Below are 23289 nucleotides of genomic sequence, written 5' to 3' on the forward strand. Positions count from 1 at the left end.
TGCTGTGCACTAGGAAGGAGAAAATCCTCTCCAAAACATTCACAAACCCGCACCTTTTGGTCCTGTTGCAATCCACCTGTACAACTTGCTGCACTCTATTGTATGTTGAGACAGACTGGATTAAAAAACAGAGAGACATTTGGGCTTTAAACATTATCTGAAGTGCCACCGCTGAAATGCATGTGTGGCTTCTGCATTCAGCTTGCAAAACTTTTTAGCATGGAGGAAAGGCACAGATCGCAGATGTTGAATATGCCCTTATTCTGGACCATGATAGCTTTGCCACAATGCTTCATGCCCTGGTAACCTCATGTCTCGACTACTGTAATACAGTCTACGTGGGGCTTCCCTTGAAGTTGGTTTGGAAATTGTAGCTGTTGCAGAATGCTGCTGAGAGGTGCTCCTGCATGCATCCATTTAACACTTGTACTATGGGATCTGTGCTGGCTGGCTGCCTATATGTTGCCAGCCACAATTTTATGTTTTAGTTACAAAGCCCTGAGCAACCTGAGACTGATGTATATTATTATTATTATTACTTATTAAATTTATTAGGTGCTTTCTTGCCATGTCAACTCAAAGCGATTTACAATATGTTAAGTAAAACTCCCCAAAACAAACATAATAAAACTTGCATTTTAAACAAAACCCTACATTAAAACATCCCACCCACAGGAAAAAGCTGTAGATAGTTAAAAGCCTGGTTAAAAAAGGAATGTTTCTTGCACCTGAAAATATCAAATCAAAACTTTATTGCTGTCCAAAGACCAACAAAACAATTTCAAAACTAGATACAGTTAAAATGACCAGACAGACAGATGGAAGAAACCAAGGCAGTCATTTTCCTTTATCTAGGGCATAATGGTCTTTGTTTCTTATAACCTCCAAAAGAAACTTTGCCATGGCCAGTGTAAGATCATTTGACCCGTCTTCCAAAAGATATTTAATATGGGAGGCTTCAGATTTTCCCGGCAAATTTGCCAGTAAGGGTTTGATCAGTTGATCCCTTGCTTGTTCATATTGCCCACAATGCAGTAGGATATGCTTCATACAATCGACGTCCTGGGAACATAAACAGAGCCTATTCCGATAGGAGATGTAATGATGATGCTAGGTGAGCCACCACTGTCCTTTGGAGGGGGGCAGTCAAAGAAGGACCTCAGATGACAATCTCAGAGTCCGGGTTGGTTCATATGGGGAGAGACAGAGCCCTTGAGGTACTGAGGCCCTGGGCTATTTAAGGCTTTATGGGTCAAAACCAGCACTTTGAATTGGAAACAGTTGGCAAGCAGTTCACAGACAGCAAGAGGCCTGTGGCACAGTATTGTCTGAGTGCTTCCACGCATGGCCCGCCAGGCTCCAAATACAGGGGAGGGTGGCACCAGGAAACGGGAAGCACTTAAGGCCTCCCCCCCCCTCTAGGTGACCCTCAACTCCCTTTACAGACCAACACAGTGCCTGAGATGGGAAAGAGTGGAGGGCTGGTAACTGTCCCACTTAAACATTTCATTTCATTATGCAGTCATGTGTTTTGTTGTGTTTAAGACACTTATTGGAAACCATCCTGGGATTACCCTGTAATGAAGGCTTGCCTATAAATAAATTGGGTTAATAATTTAGTTATTAAAGTGGGTTTATGATGAATAAATAATAGTTCGGATTCTCCTTTAGGTGTTACAGGAAGCTCTGCTGGCAGAATGAAAGAATGATGCCCCATTCAGCTGAAGCACTCCTGCAATAATGTCCAAAGCTGTTCTTTTCTAGTTTAATACAGCCATGCTGACTGGCGTCTACTTATCACAGGAGTGGGGAACTGCATCCAATCAGCAGCCTGGATCTTTATCTCTCCCACCCTGCAACATATCAAGTGTGAAAGGTGAGTGGGTCATTGTCCTGTCAATTACCTGATGTCACAATGATGCCAGGTGACCCTTTCCCCCTTTGCCAAACCGGATCAGCATTTCCTGCAAAACTCACTTTCGGCTGAGCTTCATCCTTACCTACCCCACACTGCATGTATGGGGCAAAACCAGCTGTGTTTAATTTAAATAGTGCAGTCAGATATTTTTCTTAGTGTGATATAACCTGTTCACATCTGAAGTTCTTTTTGAGAAGTATCATTTCTCATTTAAGAAGCTTAATTTTCTACGCTTCCTAGCAGTTCGAAAGCATGCCAGTGCAAGTAGATAAATAGGTACCTCTGCAGCGGGAAGGTAAATGGCATTTCCATGTGCTCTGGTTTCCGTCACAGTATCCTGTTGTGCCAGAAGCGGTTTAGTCATGCTGGCCACGCGACCCGGAAAGCTGTTTGTGTACAAACGCCGGCTCCCACAGCCTGAAAGCCGAGATGAGCGCTGCAACCCCAGAGTCACCTTTGACTGGACTTAACTGTCCAGGGGTCCTTTACCCCTTTTTACGATGCTCACAACAGTCATAGAAACACTTCCCTGTGAGAGAATGAGGTGATACTGTGCTCACTGTGCTCACCCAAATATATCCCAACTAAAAAAACGACGACTATGTATGAATCAGCTGAAGGTTTGGCATCCATTGAGCAGGAGGGTATCAGCTCCTTTGTAGAGCACTTGCTTTTCATGCAGACGGTGCCAAGTTCAATGCCCCTTACCTGAAACTACCAATCCATGTTGAGAATATGGAACTGGATGGACCCGTGATGTGACATTATGAGGCAGCTCAGTATAAGGACAGGCTGCAATATGGATATTTTCAACCTGGAGAATCCAGCTGTTTTGTTCTTGAACTGCTCCCCCCCCCATACAACACTAGAATCTACCTTCATCTGGTGTCTTTTCAGATTCCTTTCCTTCTCCATCAATTTGAAATAACGAGGCGTCTCTCCGGAAACTTAAATGCTAAAGAAAGGCTGCCTGTCGCCACCGGGGAAGAGCAGATATTGTCGCGTTATCCATTCCCGCAGTGACATCAGCCGCCTTCATGTGTAGCCACAGATGCTTGCACAGCTGCAACAGATCTAATGCAGACATAGGCAATGAGATTGTTTATCCCTCATAGAATGTTTATGACACAGACAATGGAAATACACGTGAGAATCTATTTGCTTTCCATTCAGTTTCATTAAAACTATGGCATAGGCATTAACTGATATTAATCTGTGCAATTAACAGCACTACAAGCAGGAAGGGAAGTGGAAGAGAAAGCAGTTCCCCACTCTCCCAAATGAGCATTTGGTCTCTCACAGACGCTTCTGTTTATTTATTTATAGAAGTATTTGCACACTTTACATAAAGGTATTTACATATCAGAGTGGTGCGCGACAACAGAAAAAACATTATTTAATAAAAGAAACATTAAAAGCAGGACAGAATCATGAAAACTACTGTCTACCAGGTCTGCCCTAATGCCAGGAAGTTGCAGGAGTCAGGAGAACATCAACGGCTGTGTTTAGGTCAACAGGACATAAACTCAACCTAGCAGCTTGGACTTGCGACCCAAGCAAGACGAAGGGTTGAACTTATTCCCCCTGTGCTATGAAGGTACATACACCCAGAGATGGGAGAGGATATTATTATTATTATTATTATTATTATTATTATTATTATTATTATTATTATTATTATATTTATACCCCACCCATCTGGTTGGGTTTCCCCAGCCACTCTGGGTGGCTTCCAACAAAAGATTAAAAATACAGATTAAAACATCAGTCATTAAAAACTTTGCTAAACAGGGCTGCCTTCAGGGCTGTCTTCTAAAAGTCTGGTAGTTGTTTTTCTTTTTGACATCTGGTGGGAGGGTGTTCCACAGGGCGGGTGCCACTACCAAGAAGGCCCTCTGCCTGGTTCCCTGTAACTTTACTTCTTGCAGTGAGGGAACCTCCAGAAGGCCCTCGGCGCTGAACCTCAGTGTCCAGGCTGAGTGATGGGGGTGGAGACGCTCCTTCAGGTATACTGGGCCAAGGCCGTTTAGGGCTTTAAAGGTCAGCACCAACACTTTGAATTGTGCTTGGAAACGTACTGGGAGCCAATGTAGGTCTTTCAGGACCGGTGTTATATGGTCTCGGCAGCCACTCCCAATCACCACTCTAGCTGCCAAATTCTAGATTAGTTGTAGTTTCTGGGTCACGTTCAAAGGTAGCCCCACATAGAGTGCACTGCAATAGTCCAAGCAGGAGATAACTAGAGCATGCACCACCCTGGCGAGCAGGTAGGGTCTCAGCCTGCATACCAGGTGGAGCTGGTAGACAGCTGCCCTGGACACAGAATTGACCTGCACCTCCATGGACAGCTGTGAGTCCAAAATGACTCCCAAGCTGCGCACCTGGTCCTTCAGGACCTGGGAGTCCTGCACACCAGCCTGCCCCCTATCCCCCAAGAACAGTGCTTCTGTCTTGTCAGGATTCAGCCTCAATCCGTTAGCCGCCACCCATCCTCCAACCGCCTCCAGACACTCACACAGGCACTTCAAATTGGCCATTCACACTACATCCATGAGGAGGGGAATCTCCCTGCTGCGAAGGCCCGTCCACTTTTCAACTTACAGGACACTGATGCGGTGAAGGGAGCCAGAGAGGGTGACCCCCCCCCCGCTTTCCTTGTGAGAATTAAGAGTCATGCGAGTAAAATAAACACCCAAAACAGAGCTTGTGAAGAAGCAGAGATTGGTAGCAGTTTATGCTGAGGTGGCATTTGTCTCCTTACCACCACCAAGCGTTGCTATCTGCTTGCTGATCAGACAGATGTACTCCTCCCAACTGATCATTTTTAACATTGGATTTGGAACAACAAGTTGCCCTATTTAGAGAGAGAGAGAGCAGAAAGAAAGAAAGAAAGAAAGAAAGAAAGAAAGAAAGAAAGAAAGAAAGAAAGAAAGAAAGAAAGAAAGAAACATTAGACCGACCAGTTTGCATTAGTGTGAGTGTAAGCAACTCCAATGTGTTTCTATTTATCACCATTTGCTGTAATTGGACACCATTCATTTCCTTCATCAGCTGATTCCTTTCCATTATTTCTTCTCAAAGAGGACTGCAATCAGCATTAGTTAGTGGGAATTTTGCTTGCCTGGAAGCTTTTGTAAAAGAGATTGGGGGATAGGGGATGGGGACGGACGACCATCATTGGGTATGCACACTAGAGAGGTAGTGTTTGCTTCCACTGTTATAACCCTTTTGCCTTTTAAAATGGTTCATTATCCTTATTGATACAAGGAGGGAGGGCCTACGTTTTGTACTATAAAAAACCCGGAAGGCATCTAAGTATAGGATTTCAAACATCTGCTTCTGGATCCCTAGATACATTCTCTCATATTGTGATGGGAAAGGACCAAACCATCGCTCTTATTATCTGTCCTGCAATGGGATTTAAGGGCACCCATCAAACCTACTATGGGTTTTGGAATGTTGTTTATTTGCTACTCATTTTGCATTATGGTTCCTGACATCAAGAAGCAGGTTTTCATCTGTATTCGGATACCATCTGGACTTCATTTGGAATCAGATATAATGCTTAGCATTTGGGCCATTCTCACCCCTCAAAATCAGGTCTACATGCAGGTCACACAAATCTCAGCATGTGCATCTGTACAGTTACCTTCAGGGGGAGTGTCTCAATCCAGCCCACAAGCCACTTATATACGAAGTGAGTGTGCAAAGGAGGGGAAATCATGGCTGAGACTTGCTATATGGATGGGGTGCCTAAATTATGGGTAGGCAAACAAAGGCAAACAGATGCGGACCAATCGCCTTCTCAATCCAGCCCGCGGACAGTTTGGGAATCAGCATGTTTTTACATGAGTAGAATGTGTCCTTTTATTTAAAATGCATCTCTGGGTTATTTGTGGGGCCTGCCTGGTGTTTTTACATGAGTAGAATGTGTGCTTTTATTTAAAATGCATCTCTGGGTTATTTGTGGGGCATAGGAATTCGTTCATCTTTTTCCCCCAAGATGTAATCCGGCCCCCCACAAGGTCTGAGGGACAGTGGACCGGCCCCCTGCTGAAAAAGTTTGCCTAACCCCTGGTAAATTTACACCAGGGTGGGGGGAGCCCAAAGGGAAAGAAGGATGAGAGAGGGGGAACCAAAAGGGGTGGAGAGATGAAATAGTGGCAGGGAATTATTTTGTTTGATCAAGAGTGAAAATGTAAGAACATGAGTCCAGCAGGGCTCAATCACAAGAGCATTCTCCCCTCCCATGGTTTCCTGCAACTGGTGATCTACCCCTCTCTCAGCAGCCCACCAGGTTTGGAGGAGGAAGGAGGGAGGGGGCAGGAGAGAAGGAGAAGGAGAAAGAGAAAGAGAAAGAGACAAAGGGGGGAAATGGAAAGAGAAAGGAGTGGCCCATCCACCTTCGTTCTGGCCCACTGCTGACTTGCATCCTCCAACAGATTACCTCCAAGGGAATGTGGCTCTCAGCAGAAACTTTCCTCACCCTTGTGTTACAAGATCCATTAAAATAACAACAGCAACACAAAACAATTGGACTTGTTGTCTTCCCAGCCGGCACAATGTCGCCCTCCAAGCAACACAATGTGATCTTCCCCAGGGGGGCTGTAAGAAATATTTCTAGGGCCTGAGACGTGGTTAGGCGTGACCTTCTTTTTAAAACGGTCTTTCCTGACATCTTCTCTTATATGTGCTTGTTTCAGATCTGAGGAATGAGCTGCATTGATCCTAGTTCTGGAGATCAGTCAGAGTAGTAAACAACAAGGCTCGGTGATTTATGACCAGGCCGGCTGATAGTACCTTAGAGATGCCTAACCACCTTCAGCTTAAGAGCTGGCTTCAGGAATGTGGAACTTAAACATTTCAGGTAGCGTTCCTTCAAGCCACTCACATCTGCAAAGTGAGAAAAGATTTCAGGCAGATCAATAAGAAAGGACTCTGATAGCTAACCAGCCACCCAGCTGGTGATAAGGTTTGTACAGTGGTACCTCGGGTTACATACGCTTCAGGTTACAGACTCCACTAACCCAGAAATAGTACCTTGGGTTAAGAACTTTGCTTCAGGATGAGAACAGAAATCGTGCAGTGGCAGCAGGAGGCCCCATTAGCTAAAGTGGTACCTCAGGTTAAGAACAGTTTCAGGTTAAGAATGGACCTCCGGAACGAATTAAGTACTTAACCTGAGGTACCACAGTACTGCATTGGCAAACCGGCAAACTTCTAGCAACATGCAATGGCTGCAAACCCAAGGCGGCAGTTTTGTTCTGTCTCTACGAAAAAGGATTCTCTAGACTGCAGGTCAAAGAAATGTTTCTTCTAGCACTGATCTGCATATGCAGTACAATCAGTACTCTTGGAATTATCTCCCAAATAACAGAAGAGTCCCAATTTGCAAAGGTTTCCAGGAGAATAAAATGTGTTGTAATTCCATTAGGGATTCCCTGTGGAGAGGGAGTGGTTGGTACACCACTCTGAGAATTATTGCTCTGGGTGTGGAATTGGGGGATCTCCTAACAATTCGAATAAACTACATCTCCCAGAATTCCTGGGGGAATGTCATGACTGCTTAAAGTGGTATAATACTGCTTTAAATGTATGGTGTGGATGGGGACTAAGATAAATAGGGCTGTGTCATACGCATTTAAAACACACATATCCCTCCAAGAATCCTGGGAACTATGGCTTACCCCATACAGAGCTACACTTAACAAACCACAGCTCCCAGAATTATTTGGGTGTAGAATGTGCTTTAAATGTATGGTGTATATGCAGCCTAAGTCTGGGCTGTAATTCATCTGGGGTGATCACAGGGCAGGGAAGAGCTTGTGAACAAACGATCAGCAATCCAAAAGATTTGTACTCCTGGATCTGCTTGATTTTGGCTTCCTTCCACTGCTTTCCCTCTAAAGCTCCCTTTGGAAGGAAGGAGCTGTCCCACCCTCCCGATCTAGAGCCAAGGCTGCAAAAAGAGGCCGTTAGGTAAATCTCCGCATGTTCATTAAACAATATTTGTGCCGAGCGCTTAAATATACCAGCGACGCTCCTTTCCTTTCAAGTTCCCTATCGAATGGCCGGTGAATTCTGAAACGGGCTGAGCGTCAGGGCGCTGTATTTAAAATGTACATTTTAAATAAATTAATAAATGGCTTCTTATAAATAATGGAATGTAATTAAACTCTACATTCTATCAGGCATTCATACACTTATAAATATTTATACTGGAATTTTCAGCGCGCACTTGAAAAGAGACTCGCGTCGAGATGAGCAACTTCAACAGCCTCCGAAATATTTCCCTGGGCCATGCTGCCGGCGGAGCTCTTCCATGCAAACATCAATGATGATAACATATATGTTCAAGTGCAGGAAGGTTTTCAGACCGTGGAGTCCATTGATGGTGGGCGTTATCCTTCCAGCCTTGAATCGTAAGTCTCTTTGCATGCTTTCCCTGTCCAACAGTTAGTCCTCACACCACAGGAATATAAGTGCATAAGCATCCAGAAATAAGAAGGATTTTTCCAAAGCAAAGTTAATACAGATGTTTTCTGACCAAAAAAGAAGACCCCACAGGATGCTGCCTGAGTGCTGGAAGGAAGACCTGATCCCTGCTACAAGGCCAATTCCCACCTGGCCTAGGGGGCGGGGCCCACACTCACCCTGAACAGCTAAAAGAGGCTCCTGGGAGGCCAGAGGAACAGGCCTGGAGCAACTCTTGGGCTGGGGCAACTGGCTAAAATGTTTTCAAATGTTTTAAATGGTTCTAATTTTGGCTCATCTGTTTCATTTTTGTTGGGTTAGTGTTGGTTAAATGTTTAGTTGGGCTTGGCGGTTAACTTTAATTTGGCTATAACTGTAAACTTATTATTGTTATTATCATTGTTATTGGTTTTTATTGATTTATTGGTTTGTTTGTTGCTTGTATAGGATATCTTGTTTCTTCATGTTTGATGTTTTGTTGTGGTTTATATGTTGCCCAGAGTGGCTGGGGAAACCCAGCCAGATGGGTGGGATATAAATAATAATAATAATAATAATAATAATAATAATAATAATAATAATAATAATAATTATTATTATTATTATTATTACAGGTTATGCCCAAATCAAAGAGGCATCATCATTGGTATAATCTATCTGAACCACTCTGAATCTGCTCTGATCCATTCTTTCCACCATTTATGGGCTGCTTCACAATGTTGCCACACGCTTCTCTTCCTGAGAGAAGCGACCTCCAATAGGAACAACAATTAGAAGACTTCAGCTCATTTGCATTCATAAACCTCACGGCTTGAATGAATGCGCTAGACGCCAAATCCCAGCTTGCAGCACCTATATCCTGCTACTGAGTATAATTGCAGACTGAATAAAGGCTAACTAAAATTCATATGGCATGGAGGAGCTACCGCTAGGTGATCCATCTGGCCAAAGATGTGAAGCTTGCACCCTTTGCTGCTTCTGCAGTTTGAACTTCTACCTCCCAATGTGGCCTTTTTGCTGAAAAATGCATGCTGTTCACCACTCTGTAGCAGTAAGTTCCAAGAAGGAGATTTCAGATCATGCCATCTTGAAAGAACTGCATTAGCAGTGTTGTGTAGTCTTGTGTCCCCCCCCTGCCAATGTACTTGGTCGCCATGCCCACCTGCTATCTGCACATTCAGACAGCATGTGGAAGGGTCACTACACACAAACAGTTCCTCCATCTGAGGGGGAATGACCTTGGAAACTCTGTGTCAGGGCTGGGGAACCTTCGGCCCTCCAGATGTTGTTGAACTGCAATTCCCATCATCCCTAGCCAGCAGAGTCAACTGTTAGGGATTATGGGAGTTGTCCACTGTACAACTCAGGTTAAGTACTTAATTCATTCCAGAGGTCCGTTCTTAACCTGAAACTGTTCTTAACCTGAAGCACCACTTTAGCTAATGGGGCCTCCTGAAGCAAAGTTCTCATCCTGAAGCAAAGTTCTTAACCCGAGGTACTATTTCTGGGTTAGCGGAGTCTGTAACCTGAAGCGTATGTAACCCGAGGTACCACTGTAGTCCCTTTAGAGAGCCAACAGCTCCCCAGTCCTGTCCTGCGTGGATACTTTGATATTATGTGTGTAGATACTTTTCACGTGCTGGCATGACACATGGATGGAATAGGGTGGGGGACACGGTCTCTGGGCATGTTGCTGGGAAGGGGTAAGTCTAGCCTCTGCCCCCACAACACCCACGACCCATTCTGTCAGTGAATGGGGTGCGGTTCATCTGAGCCTCCAAAAAGCCTTTCTATACTTCAGCAAAACAAAAAGTAGAACTTACAAAAGCAATCTTTAGTGACATGCTAGGACCCAAAGTAGCTGCTGATTCCACTTGCTCTCCCATTTCATGAACAGTTACAATAAAGTACTGTATATTCATACTAATCCAGTTAATTTTTTCTGGTTAGCAGGCAAGAGTTTTAAATACAGAGAGAAGTGGCAAATGCTCTTTCCCCTACAGAGTAATGAAATGAGGTAGCCTCTGATTTTGGGAGCCAATGTGGGTTTTCCACCCCCGAGTTTTGAGACTACCGAAATAGATAATCCACTATTTTTGTTCTGAGACCATTATGTTTATCCTTTGGTTTTAGTGGAGTTGGCATGCTCATAAATCGCCTCTTCCTCTGGCTGTTATTTCTGCCTGGTAAATTATTTTTTTATTCGCAAGGCAATAAAAGGTCACTAGAAAAGGAAAAAAAATATATATATTTCCATCTCGTAAAATAAAGTTAAACAGTATTTAGCATTTATATCTTTCCAGGGTGGTAATCAAAATATGGTTTATTTGACTGAATGAAGACCTATGATACTGAAAGAGATAAATCCAATGACTCGTTTTAGCAAAGGAAGATAAATCTTCAGCAGTGTCATGTGGGCAGCCGTGGAAGACCAATGCCAAACTGTACACAGGTCTGTGCAGAAATGGCAAGAGTTTTGGAAGGTGACCAGCAGTTAATGATGAATGGAATCAGGAGTGCCAACTTGGCCCCAAGACCATGGGTGCCCTTGGCCGTGGGTGCCATGCAGCGTGCATGGCCCTGGCACTGAAATTTGTGGGTGCCCGGCCCCTTCATGGGGAATTTTGTGGGTGCTAGGGCACCCAGGGCCCCAGGGAGTTGGCACCCATGGATGGATTTGCCAATCTATGTTCTCTGTCTCTTTTCCTATCATAAATCCAGTTCTTCACATTTTTGCAATAATTTGTGAATTCTTCTTTTTTTTTAAATCCTCACGAAAATTCACCAGAACTTTAAGTGTGAATTTCTTCTAATAAACATATTTTTGAATGCACTCTTGACCACGGTGGACATTTTTGCAAGCAATTTCCTTTAAAATAATGCATTTTAAATGTTATTTTCACTAATACACATTAACTTTTATGCATACTTTTTCCGAAATGTGCAATCTCGTACCAATCATATGTTTTTTGAGAACTGGTTGGGGGGGGGGGATGGAGAAATGCAAAAAAAAGAAAAAAAGAAAAAAGGAAGGGGGACTGAAGAAGTGCAGATTTCAGAGAATAGTTTGTTCAGAAGAAGATAGCAGCCTACTAGATCAGGCCAATGGCCCATCTGATCCAAGACCCTGTTCTCACAGTGGCCAGCCAGATGCCTGTGGAAAATCTGCAAGCAGGACTGGAACTCAATTTCACTTTCCCCACCTGTGGTTTCTAGCAACCATTACAATGGTACTGTCAGAGGCTTAGTGCTGTCCAGCTGGCCATAGATAAGACTCCGGGCTCCCAGCCAGTTCCAAACAAATGATTTATTTGACAAAGTTCAAACGTACATCTCCAGCGTTTCCATTAACCTCCTTCCCCTTGTGCGCAGTTGCTCCCTCTAATTTTACTTCCTCCTTTCCCGCACCCAGCATGCAAGTCTGCGAAAACTCCTCCCCTTACTTCCTCTGTGTACAGCATGACTTGTCCCAGACTCATCCTCCTCCCCCTCTACGTCAGACCCACTGTCAGACGACAAGCTGCTGATAATCTCTTTAGGCTCTCTATAACTGCTGGTTTCTGTCCTTTCATCTTTTCCCGTTTGCCTCTCCCTGACAGGTACCTCTGGATGCAAACGGGATCCGTTCCAGAGCCATGTTCGCATCCTGAAGCGAATACAACCCGCATCTGCGCCTCTGTGCATGCGCGGCTCGCGGTTCGCCGCTTCCGTGCATGCGCATGACATCATTTTGAGCGTCTGCACATGCACAAGCGGCAAAACCCAGAAGTAATGCATAATAATAATAATAATAATAATAATAATAATAATAATAATAAATTTTATTTATATCCTGCCCTCCCCATCCGAAGCCGGGCTCAGGGCGGCTAACAGTACAACACAACACAACACTCTAAAATCATTCATTATAAAATTAATTCAAAGCAAACCACTGGCAACCATTGGACCAGAGCTCCGCGAAGATTGCCAAAGGAGGGAGTCAGGCTGTGCCCTGGCCAAAGGCCTGGTGGAACAGTTCTGTCTTGCAGGCCCTGCGGAAAGATGTCAAGTCCCGCAGGGCCCTAGTCTCTTGTGACAGAGTGTTCCACCAGATCGGAGCCACAGCCGAAAAAGTTGAGGCCAGCCTAACCTCTCTGTGGCCTGGGACCTTCAAGATGTTATGTTACTTCCGGGTCTCCAAGGAGCGTAACCCGAAAATGCTTAACCCAAAGCTACTTCAACCCAAGGTATGACTGTATTGCCTCCTACCATGGAGCTGAGAAATGTGAATTAGGTAGCTTTTCATTAAAATGCAAACAATGTCAGGCTTTTCCTCCATCCTTACCAGTGTTTGGGGTGGGAGAGATCTCACAACCCTTCTAGAAAACTTCCCTAATGCCCATGCCGTTCATGTTGTTAAAAATCAACGATATCTTTTGTTCCTTTTTATTAAAATAAAGCATTCCCCTCCCTCAACCCATGCTGAGACAGGAATGCCAACTTGGCCCCACAACCATGGGTGCCCTTGGCCGTGGGTGTCATGCAGTGTGCATGGTCCTGGCACTGATATGTGTGAGTGACTTGCCCCTTCATGGGGAATTTTGTGGGTGCTCGAGCACCTAGGGCTGCAGGGAGTTGGCACCTATGTGCCCATGGATACCTCAAAAAGGAAAATGTATGAGAAAATCCAGACTGGGGGAGAAGAAATGGGTGGGAAGGTAGTGATTAAGAAGAGAATGTCATATGGACAATTAAGAATTAATGGAGGAAACTTACTATCTACAATTAGTTATGATTCCTGTATTACAGTGGGTTGGACTAGATGACCCTGAGGATCCCTTCTACAATTCTATGATTCTCCCAACATATGCAAAATTATTAGATTTGTCTCCTTCCTTCCTTCCTTCCTTCCTTCCTTCCTTCCTTCCTTCCTTCCTTCCTTCCTTCCTTCCTCTCTTCCTCCCTTCCCTCCCTTCCCTCCTCTTTCTTTCTTTCTTTCTTTCTTTCTTTCTTTCTTTCTTTCTTTCTTTCTTTCTTTTGCCTTCATTACCTTCATCAAGTATGATGAGCCATAGCAGAATTCTGAAGTTGTTTTCTTGTTTTCTTTTTAGGCCACTGCATGAGCTGAATTAATTTTTTTCTGGCAAATTAATTCCACTCAGGGGGAAGTTCCAGAGCACTGGGTTTTCAAATGTAGCCAGAAAATGACATTTGTCTGGCATGTGTGATGCCAACAGCCTTTGTCCAGATCCTAATCTCTTTCCTGAGAATGTGGGTTTATTAGGGAACAAAACTGGCATGCCAAATCCTATACACACAAAACGATTCTTTTGTGTAAAGACAAGGTATATATATCAAACGCCTAATTCAATTAACTGTTAACATATTTATTTGGAAGTAAGTGCTGGGCCATGGGACGCGGGTAGCGCTGTGGTCTAAACCACTGAGCCTTGGGCTTGCTGGTCAGAAGGTCAACTGTTCGAATCCCCGCGACGGGGTGAGCTCCCATTGCTCAGTCCCAGCTCCTGCCAACCTAGCAGTTCGAAAGCACGTCAAGTGCAAGTAGATAAATAGGTACCACTCCAGCGGGAAGGTAAACGGCATTTCCATGCACTGCTCTGGTTTTGCCAGAAGCGGCTTAGGCATGCTGGCCACATGACCTGGAAAAACTGTCTGTGGACAAATGCTGGCTTCCTCGGCCTGTAAAGTGAGATGAGCGCCGCAACCCCAGAGTCGTTTGCGACTGGACTTAACTGTCAGGGGTCCCTTACCTTTACCTTTTAAGGGCTGGGCCACCCATGCAAACACCCATTTCTCTCTCCATAGTTTGTGTTTGCACTCCTTTCTGAATTTACACAGTGTAAATTGGATTATTGTCTTGACTGGTAGCATCAGTTGGGTGATTGCTATTCACTTAACTGCATGGGTGCATCTTATGCTAAGTTCTTTTATTCCACATTCTTTGAGCTTTCATAGGAGGCAAACATTCACACGCAGAACCATGAAGTATACCTCTCACCACAGAGGCCGAAGTCTGAGCTCTGCGCAAAGGCAAGCAGCAACTGGGATGGAATGCCAAGTTATGGACATGCCACTATATCAGAGCTATAGCTCAGATAGCTGGGGGGATAGCTTAGTCTGTAGAGCACGGGACTCTTAATCTCAGAGTTGTGGGTATGAGCCCCCCACTGGGCAAAAGATTCCTGTCTTGCAGAGGGTTGGATTAGATGACCCTTGTGGTTCCTTCTATGATTCTAAGCGATAGCCAATGTGCTCCCCTCTGGATATTGTTGGCCTACAAAGACTCTCCTCCCTGAAAGAGAGGGGAGTGGTTGTGGGCAGGAGCCCGAGCACCGCCCAGCAGGGGGCGTTGCCCCCTGCCTCCAGCTCACCTGGCTGGCGCTCAGCCCCCCCCCCCCCGGTAGCCACCCAACCAGGTGCCGCGGAGGGGGCGTGTTCAGCGGCCTTTTGCGGCAGCGCCAGCCTCTCCCTGGCCTCTTTCCTCGTTGTCGTCCCGTCGCGAGTCACCCACCCTCCACTCCCTTTTAGTTAGGGCTTAGGTCATTGGCCTTGCTATGGACCTTAGGTTGGTCGCCCTGGTTGCCCGGGGGGCCTGGTAGGAGTTTTTCCATTTGGCATTAGGCGTTTTGGTTTTTTCGCCTACCTCGTAGCAATCGTCACAACTTTTGTGGTATTGGTGGGTAGGTTAGGCATTGGAATAATGTGTTGTGGTGTGTCGAAGTGCTAGGTGTGGCCATCGCCTATGCCTTCAATTTTTAGGGGTATTCCGTTAAAGGAATCTGGCGGTCGTGTATTCTGTCCGATACCTGCTTGGCGGGAGGCCATGGCACGACCCTCGGTGACAGCAGGGGTGAGCCTATAGTTGGATTAGCATCAACAGGCTCCACCTACTGGTGAATAAACCCACTTGTTTCGATCCAATGCCTAAGCCAATACCTTTTTCATTGCTGCAATCAATAAAGTTGTGGCCTTTTCTAGCCCATCAACCTTATATCACGTGTCCTTGTGTCTTCATTTCACTTCGCGGGGGTCGGGTCCTCGAACCACAACTCCCTTTGGCCCCAGACAGCATGTCCAGCTGTGGGTGACGTGGGTAGGAGCTGTACCCTCCCCAAACCAGGAGGGTACCATGTTTGCAATCCCTACACTATCCTTAAACTTGAACTTAGAAGAAGGGTCACTTCCTGTTGCATCCAGGAATTGCAATCTTATTTTTTCCACAGTGCAAGCTCTATTTACCAGTAATGGAAAACGTCTATTTTCAGGACAGTTTCTAAAAGAATGATTGAGACTTGATGGACCATTCTCTCTCTCTCTCTCTCTCTCTCCCCCTAAGCCCATAATCAAATATATACTCATTGTTACCTGCAGAGTCTTCTGCCTTGGGCACCTTGAAATTTTATAAATCCTCGTAAATCAGGTAATCTTCTGCATTTGTTCATAGCAGGGCCAGGGTTTCATATTCCTCCCAACCCCCTTATCAACCAATGGCTTTTCGTGCCTTTTAACATTTTACAGAAGTGTGTATATTAGGTGAAACTGCAAATGTGCCCTAAAATGCTGCCAATTTTTCACAAGGACTTTTTAAACAAAATTGCAAGCTGATATAGAAATGGGGCAAACTGAACCCAAGACCGGGAAAATGAGAGAAACTGAAATGGATGGATTCATCCATCCATATGCCTTACTAAATAATACACCCTATCCTTTGTTGCATATTTGCAGAATCTTGCAAGCCCTGGTCTCGAGGCAGAACTGCAGAGATCTATGTTCCAATCCATGCAATCGCATAGTATTTATTGATTATTAAACTCTTGCCAATCCTGGGACCCTTAGTGACCAGTGACAAAAGCTGTGGATCATGCAGGCCTTTTAATGAGTGATAGTGACGGGAGAAAATAATTGAACATCACATGCCGTGTGTCTTGTGTTTGTCTGCTAGAATCCAGACAAACCTTTCAGAGGACAGAGCTTGTCAGCGTGCTGACGGTGAATGACAAAGTCTTCACATAACCTTCAAACAAAGCAAGAGTTTCAGCCAATCAAAGCCCTTTGTGCGAGTCCCACAGAGCCAATAAATGTCTCATATTCATCTGTCAATACATAGAGGCTCAGAACTATAGGTTAGAAGCAAATCACACACACACACGCACCTATAGTATTGTGACTAATAAAGATTTTTCACCTCGCTGCATCCTTGGATTAAGTTTTAATTTAGTTATTCCTACACTGGGAACTGAGATGCAAAAGTAAATTAACAGCAACCAGATGTGCTGCTAGTGATCAAAGACAGCACACCATTATAGATTATAATTAGCTTTTCTATATAGCCCAGAGGTTTGAATAATCTCCCCTTCCCCCTTCTCAAGACATTACAGTTCTAAACTGGATTAATATTAATTCATGGTGTTGTGGCACTTTTCTGCTTTGCTTCCACACAGAATGAGGAAATGGGGTGAAAAGACACAGGTTGCAATCCTATTTAAGCTTACGTGGATGTAAGCCCCATTGAACTCAATGTGACTTACTTCTGAGTAGACATGTATGGAATTGCAGTGCAGGTGTCATGGGTTATAGGCTACATAAACACCAAGGAAATATGCAATTGTTTGAACCACTGACAAGCGGTTGTTTCATCCGCATTCCTAGGAAAATATAATAATTATTATTGGTGCTGAGTAGTAACGTTGTTGTTTTTTAAAATAAATTCTTTATAAATATCAGACTATTGTATTTGGGATCTTTATTTATTATTTATTTCATAAAATTTCTACACTGCTTGATTGTCAGGGGAAAAACCTCGAAGTGGTTTGTCTTTTGATATTCTCACTTAAAGCTAAAAGGTGACAAAGAATTATATAAATGACACATTTTATATAATTTCACCAAAGCACAGGAGACAAATAATGTCATCTTTAGCAGAAGATGAGCTGCAATGGAACAGAAACAGTGCCGCATACAGGATGGGGTGGAAAATGCTCACAGGGCATCCACAGAAAAGTTTGCTCCTGGTTTTCTTCATTTCCAGAGTCTAATTTCAGTGAAAACAAGTCAATTTGTTATTTCTGTAATAATAGAAACAAACAGAAATTTCTGTAATAACAGAAATAAGAGTCAGAAATCTTTGCTGATCTATTGCAAATCACCCAGAGATCTATCTACTAGTAAATACCGATCTGCCTTCTGCCCACTTGTGAGCTAAGGAATGCGACAGTGCTTTTTCTCGTCTTTGCATCATCCTTTCATTTAAACACCTCTCGCTTTAGAATCTGACATCTTATTCATGAGTGTGACGATGTTGCTAAGTCTTTCCCCCATTGCTCAGTAACTGCATTTCCTATTGAAATGACACTGAAATAGGGGTCACACTGGCAGACAATTATGTGAATCAAAGGACTACTGTGCACCTTAGTCATACTGAATCAGAACAGCTGGTGGGTTTTGTACAAAGCTTCACTGCCATACTGCTGCTTCTTTTGGCTAGGGATGATTTTTGCAGCTAGGGCGATCCAAAGTGGTTCATCGGGATGCGTAAAAGAATTTCGATGGAGCTTTGCAAGGGGTATATGCATAAGTGTTCCTGTTGCATGTCGGGATTAGACATGGGTTCCAAAGGAAGTTCATCTTGCTCCTTTCCCTTAGGATGTTTTGCTAGCTGGCAGAGACCTTTTCCTTCAGGAGGATCTTTGCCTATGACACTTTGCTCTGTTTTTTAATCTAAAAACAATACCTTGTCTAAGCTGTAATCCTTACGAAGAAGAAGAAACGTTTGGATTTGATATCCCGCTTTATCACTACCCGAAGGAGTCTCAAAGCAGCTAACAATCTCCTTTCTCTTCCTCCCCCACAACAAACACTCTGTGAGGTAAGTGGGGCTGAGAGACTTCAGAGAAGTGTGAGTAGCCCAAGGTCACCCAGCAGCTGTATGTGGAGGAGCAGGGAATCGAACCCGGTTCACCAGATTACAAGACTACCGCTCTTAACCACTACACCACACTGACTCCCTTACTGACTCACTTACGACCACCTTGTAAGCATTATTAGCCCCCATATTGTGGGTAGTGGGGGGGACTGAGGCTGAGAGAAAGAGAATCATAGAGTTGGAAGGGACCCTAGTCCACAACCCCCTGCAAAGCCCACTTGTCTAAACCTTGTGGGCTTATAGCAGAGGCAACACTGGAACCATGGACTTCCTGATTCAGAGTTCAGTCTCTTAAGCCACTATCATACAGCAGCTCTTCTGCTGGTAGTTTTGCTGGTATCAATTGATATCAATTGGGGCTCATCAGCGTTGTTAGATGTGTGCAGCGTTGTTATCTGTTGTGGTAAAGTGCACCCAGCAGTATTGGGAGAGCAAAGAGTTAATACAGTCGTACCTTGGAAGCCGAACGGAATCCGTTCCGTAAGTCCGTTTGACTTCCAAAACGTTTGGGAACCAAGGCACGGCTTCCGATTGGCTGCAGGAAGCTCCTGCAGCTAATCGGAAGCCGCAGAAGTCGCGATAGGTGTTTGGGTTCCAAAAAATGTTTGTGGCGTTCGGGAGCCAAGACGTTCGTCTTGCAAGGCGTTCGACTTCTGAGGTATGGCTGTAGTTGTAGGAGGGGGACCCTGCCTTCAAGGGGCAGCATAGGAAGGACGGCTCCTGTTTGTTTTTGTTTATTGGTAAGATGATTGACTGCTGTTAGAGGCTCTGTGCCTCAACTGTGATTATTTTAAAATTAATTGTTTATGTTCTTTGAGCCAGCAGCAGTGTTCTTACCTAGCATCCTTGGGCAGCTGCCAGCAGCTTAGCACCTGGTATTCCCCAGAGTTAATGCCTGTCCCCAGGCCTCCTATTCCACCCCCTCCCCCAAGCCCAGCACCTGAGTCAGGTGACATGCAGAGTCAGGTGACATGGTCCTAGTGTCTTTCTGAGGCATTGTGGGAAGTGTAAATGTTGTTAGATGCACACATACAAACCCCATTCAGTGTTCAGCACTGTCATTGCAGCCAGATAAACACACCAGGAATTACTGTCTGAGAAGGGGGGCCACTAGAGGGACACTGGCCAGGACCCCCTCAAACCTGACGCTGACCCTGTCCCCATCTACACAAGGCCCGCCTCTTCCTGTGCATATCCCCAGCCTAGATTGTTTCCTCGTGTGTTGCTAGAGGACGGGCGGCCAGTGCGATGCCCTCCACATGTTGTTGGACTCCAACTCCCATCAGCCCCAGCCAATAGTTAGGGTTGATGGGAGTTGCAGTCAACCAAGAGCATTGGAAACACTAGCAAAGTTTGGATATTTTAGCAGTGTATCTAAGAGGGAAAGGCCTGGGAAATTATTATTATACAGTTTGTGTAACAGAAAGGTCAATACTGACTGGGCACCTTAAAACTGGTGCGTCTGCCAATAACCCCTTCAAGTTTACTTCTTTGCAACAGTCCTTTCCTTTGATATTTGTGAGGAAATTGTGGTTTTATTCAGCAGCAATTGTAGTCATTTTCTTCTGGCAACCCCATGTTCCTAGATTAGACAAAGGAGAGTGATTTCTGTAAGAATTTCACAATACCTGACTGATGGTGAGCCAAACTAGATAATGATAAGAGCATTCACATGTTGTGTTCAGGGAGTGAAGAATCTGTGTACGCAAAGAGCTGAGATGTAAGACCATACAACACCAGCACAAACCACTCTTTTGTACCTGTGTTCTGTGTAATGTGTGAATGAGCATATAATTATTCTGCAGATAGTATTCGTCAAGGTATTGCATGGATTAGATTTCACTTCAAGTACTATATGGCTCTATCTAGCAATCAGAAGTGTACCTGGTAGTGCAGTGCCCTAACTATTATGTAAAAGATTACCCATGCAAAAAAGTGGGTGGGTGGGTAGGACTTTTGTGAAAGTGTGCTCCACCCGAAACCTGGCTTTGATTTTTGAGTGTGGTTTCAAAGTTTGGAGGCAACTAAAAAGAATTTCCTCCTTATCTAGACTAAATGAGGACAAAAGGGAAGACTGTCCAGAGTACAAACGATGACCTGTAAGATTAAAAAGAAGTCTCTCTGTTGGAATTTTATCATCACTTGTAAGTGACAAAGCACCAAAAGACAGGTTTCTGGCAGGAGCAATATATTTTCTTCAGGGCAGTAAAATCATCAGCGAGGTGTCTGTATGTCTGTAGTGCTGCTTGAATATGAAAGCAATTCTCTGAAGCTGGGTGGCTTAATTCCATTGTTTTCGTCAAGAACGAATATTCTGGATCGCAATTTTCAGTGACTGATTGTAATGAGTACGGGCTTGGAAAATGGATGAGCAGGCTTCTTGAATGATTGCTGGACCCGGCTCCGATACCATTGACAGCAATATTTGCATCTATCTAAAAAGAGATTAAATGTTAACAGGGCTTCAGTACATTTGTCTGCCTGGCATCTTGTGTGACTGGTTTTCCTATTAAATTAAGGCAGAGGAAAGGGCAGAAAGGAAAGAGAAGGGGGGGAGGGGAAAGAAGAAGGGGAAAGTAGAGACAGATGGCAAAGTGAAACTCTTCAGATTCCAGTCTCTGTATCTGTTTTGTGTAAAAGAATTGCCGGGAAGGGAACAAAGCGGAGATTCTGGCATTGCAGGGGGCTGGACTAGTTGACCCCGGGACCCTTTCCAACTCAACAATTCCACGATTCCATGACTTGCTAGATTATCACCTGATGTGTGTGTAATGAAAACTTGCTACTGCTCAAAATGTCCGAGATAGTTGTGTAAATTTGCTGTAGATAAACCCTCAAAGAGTGCTGTGGCGTCTTTGGGGTTTACATTTTTAAAAAATAAATAAATTAGGCTTGCTTCTAATCTGTCACCTGCTGCTTTTATGATGTCCTCAATCACGTGGGAGCCCTGTTCCCCTTGAAGCTGCCCTGATGGTGTCTGACTACTGTTCCTCGCCCTTACCCATGGCTGGGGGTCCAAAGCCACAATGGCTATGTGATATACCTCCAAAGCTGGAGATAAGAACGCCAGTTGCTAGAATTCACGGACTCAGGTCCTGCTTGGGTATTTCCCATAGGCATTGGAGTAGCCACTGTGAGAACAGGATGCTGGACTAGACGGGTCATGAGCATGATCCAGCTGGGGTCTTCATATGTTCATTTTCACATATACAGTGGTACCTCTGGTTGCAAACAGGACCCGTTCTGGAGCCCCGTTCGCAACCTGAAAGGAACGCACCCTGCGTCTGCACATGCGCAGGTTGCAATTCGCTGCTTGTGCACATGCCTGTGACATTATTTTGCATGTCTGCGCATGCGCGAGCGGCGAAACCCGGAAGTAATCCTTTCCGGTAATTCCGGGTCGCCGCAGAATGCAACCTGACAACGCGCAACCTGAAGCAAACATAACATGAGGTATGACTGTATAATAATAATAATAATAATAATAATAATAATAATAATAATACAAAGTCTTCCTTCAGTTCAGAGTTTTTGCCCAACTGGAAAACGGTGTAAATGCAACACATATTCATTAACATATAATCATGGGTTACACAAGACAGTAGTATTTTTCAAGAACACCCCCCCCCTTCTTTATCTTTTAAATGTTACATTCCCCCCACACTGAATTCCTTCAAATTTAGACAGACTCCAGTCCACATCACTGGGTCATCTACTCCAGTCTCACGAGAACAAGGAGTTCTGAGGATGAAAGTCCAGAAAGATCAGACAGTGAACAAGAAAAATAAGCCCATTATTCACCAATATATTGGCATTCTGTCTCTTCCTCCTACCAGTCCAAGCACTGCACATGAAAATTGCAGAACTGAAAATATACTGTATCTGAGATGCCACATAAGATCTATGAACAATTTGTCCCTCTTGTCATTGTCAAGAAAACCTCAGCAGAAGGTGTGTGTGGAGGGAGGTGGGATTTAAGTCTCTCTAAGATATTAACTAAACCAGCAGTTTTCCCAATCCATTGCAATTCCCTACATCAGCCTTCTCCAACATGGCGCCATCCAGGTGTTTTGGACTACAACTTCAATCTTCCCCAGCCAACATGGTTGTGCTACTTGGGGATGATGGGAATTGTAGTCCAAAACATCTGAAGGGTGCCAGGTGGGCTGCGGAGACAGCCACCATGATCATTTCCCATAATTCCTTCACATAGCATTGGCCCATGGCATTGTGGGAAATGGAAATGAAGCAAGGTCGGTGAGGAGTGTGGCCTGTGGAGAGCTCCAGGGGCCAGGCAGAGAAGCCTGGAGGGCTGGGTTTGGACCCCCAGGACTAAAATTCCCTACCCCTGCGGCAGAAAGTCCCACATTCAACCCCTGGCATATTCAGTTAAAAGGGTTCAGTAGCAGATGATGGCCTGAGATCCTGCCATTCACAGCAGACAACAGTGGGCTAGCAGTTTAAAAAAAAGTCCAAGTATGGTATATGGCAACTTCCCATGCTCCTATATCTACCAGAAGCAGAGATGGCAGAGCGCATTGCTCATCTGCTGACTCTCTGGGAAATGGAGGGGTTACAAAGCCAGGTAGATGTGCAGCTATGGCCTCAGGTGGCACAGGAGAGAGAGGTCACACTAGAGAAGAGAGGGAGATAGAGACCCACCATCTTTTCCACGTGCTCCCAGAATCTGCTGCCATTTTTAAAAAGCTCTTTTGCACAGGTCATGGAGTTTTGGTTTCAGATGGTTCCCTGCAGAGGGAAAAGCAAAGCTTTGAAAGAGAGGAGCTTTGTCGCTGCCCGGGGCAGCCAGGATCCGAGTCCTTATTGCCAGGTGAAAGCAAATGAGAGCTCAGCTGCAGTGGCTGAGGGGAGCAGCGGGGCCAGCCAGCACCTGGGGGGCTGAGAAATTGGCATGTGTCTGTCGACTCCAGTCAACCAACCGGCAATCAGCACCAGCTGAAGATCTGCTCTTCAA

The 23289-nt window shown here is 44.7% G+C and overlaps 1 long non-coding RNA gene across 2 annotated transcripts; it reads left to right on the top strand.

Moving 5' to 3' along the window:
* The first annotated feature begins 1062 nt into the window (after window positions 1-1062).
* On the top strand, window positions 1063-3002 carry LOC310690233. 2 transcript variants are annotated; one of them, XR_014518004.1, is made up of 3 exons: window positions 1063-1217; window positions 1672-1876; window positions 2816-3002. It is a non-coding gene; the product is annotated as an uncharacterized lncRNA (long non-coding RNA). The 2 variants fall into 2 exon arrangements; XR_014518005.1 differs by having other exon boundaries at window positions 1063-1183.
* The last annotated feature ends 20287 nt before the right edge of the window (window positions 3003-23289 follow it).

Source organism: Podarcis liolepis (genome assembly GCF_965112155.1).
Source record: "Podarcis liolepis genome assembly, chromosome: 12".
NCBI classification, from domain to species: Eukaryota; Metazoa; Chordata; class Lepidosauria; order Squamata; family Lacertidae; genus Podarcis; species Podarcis liolepis.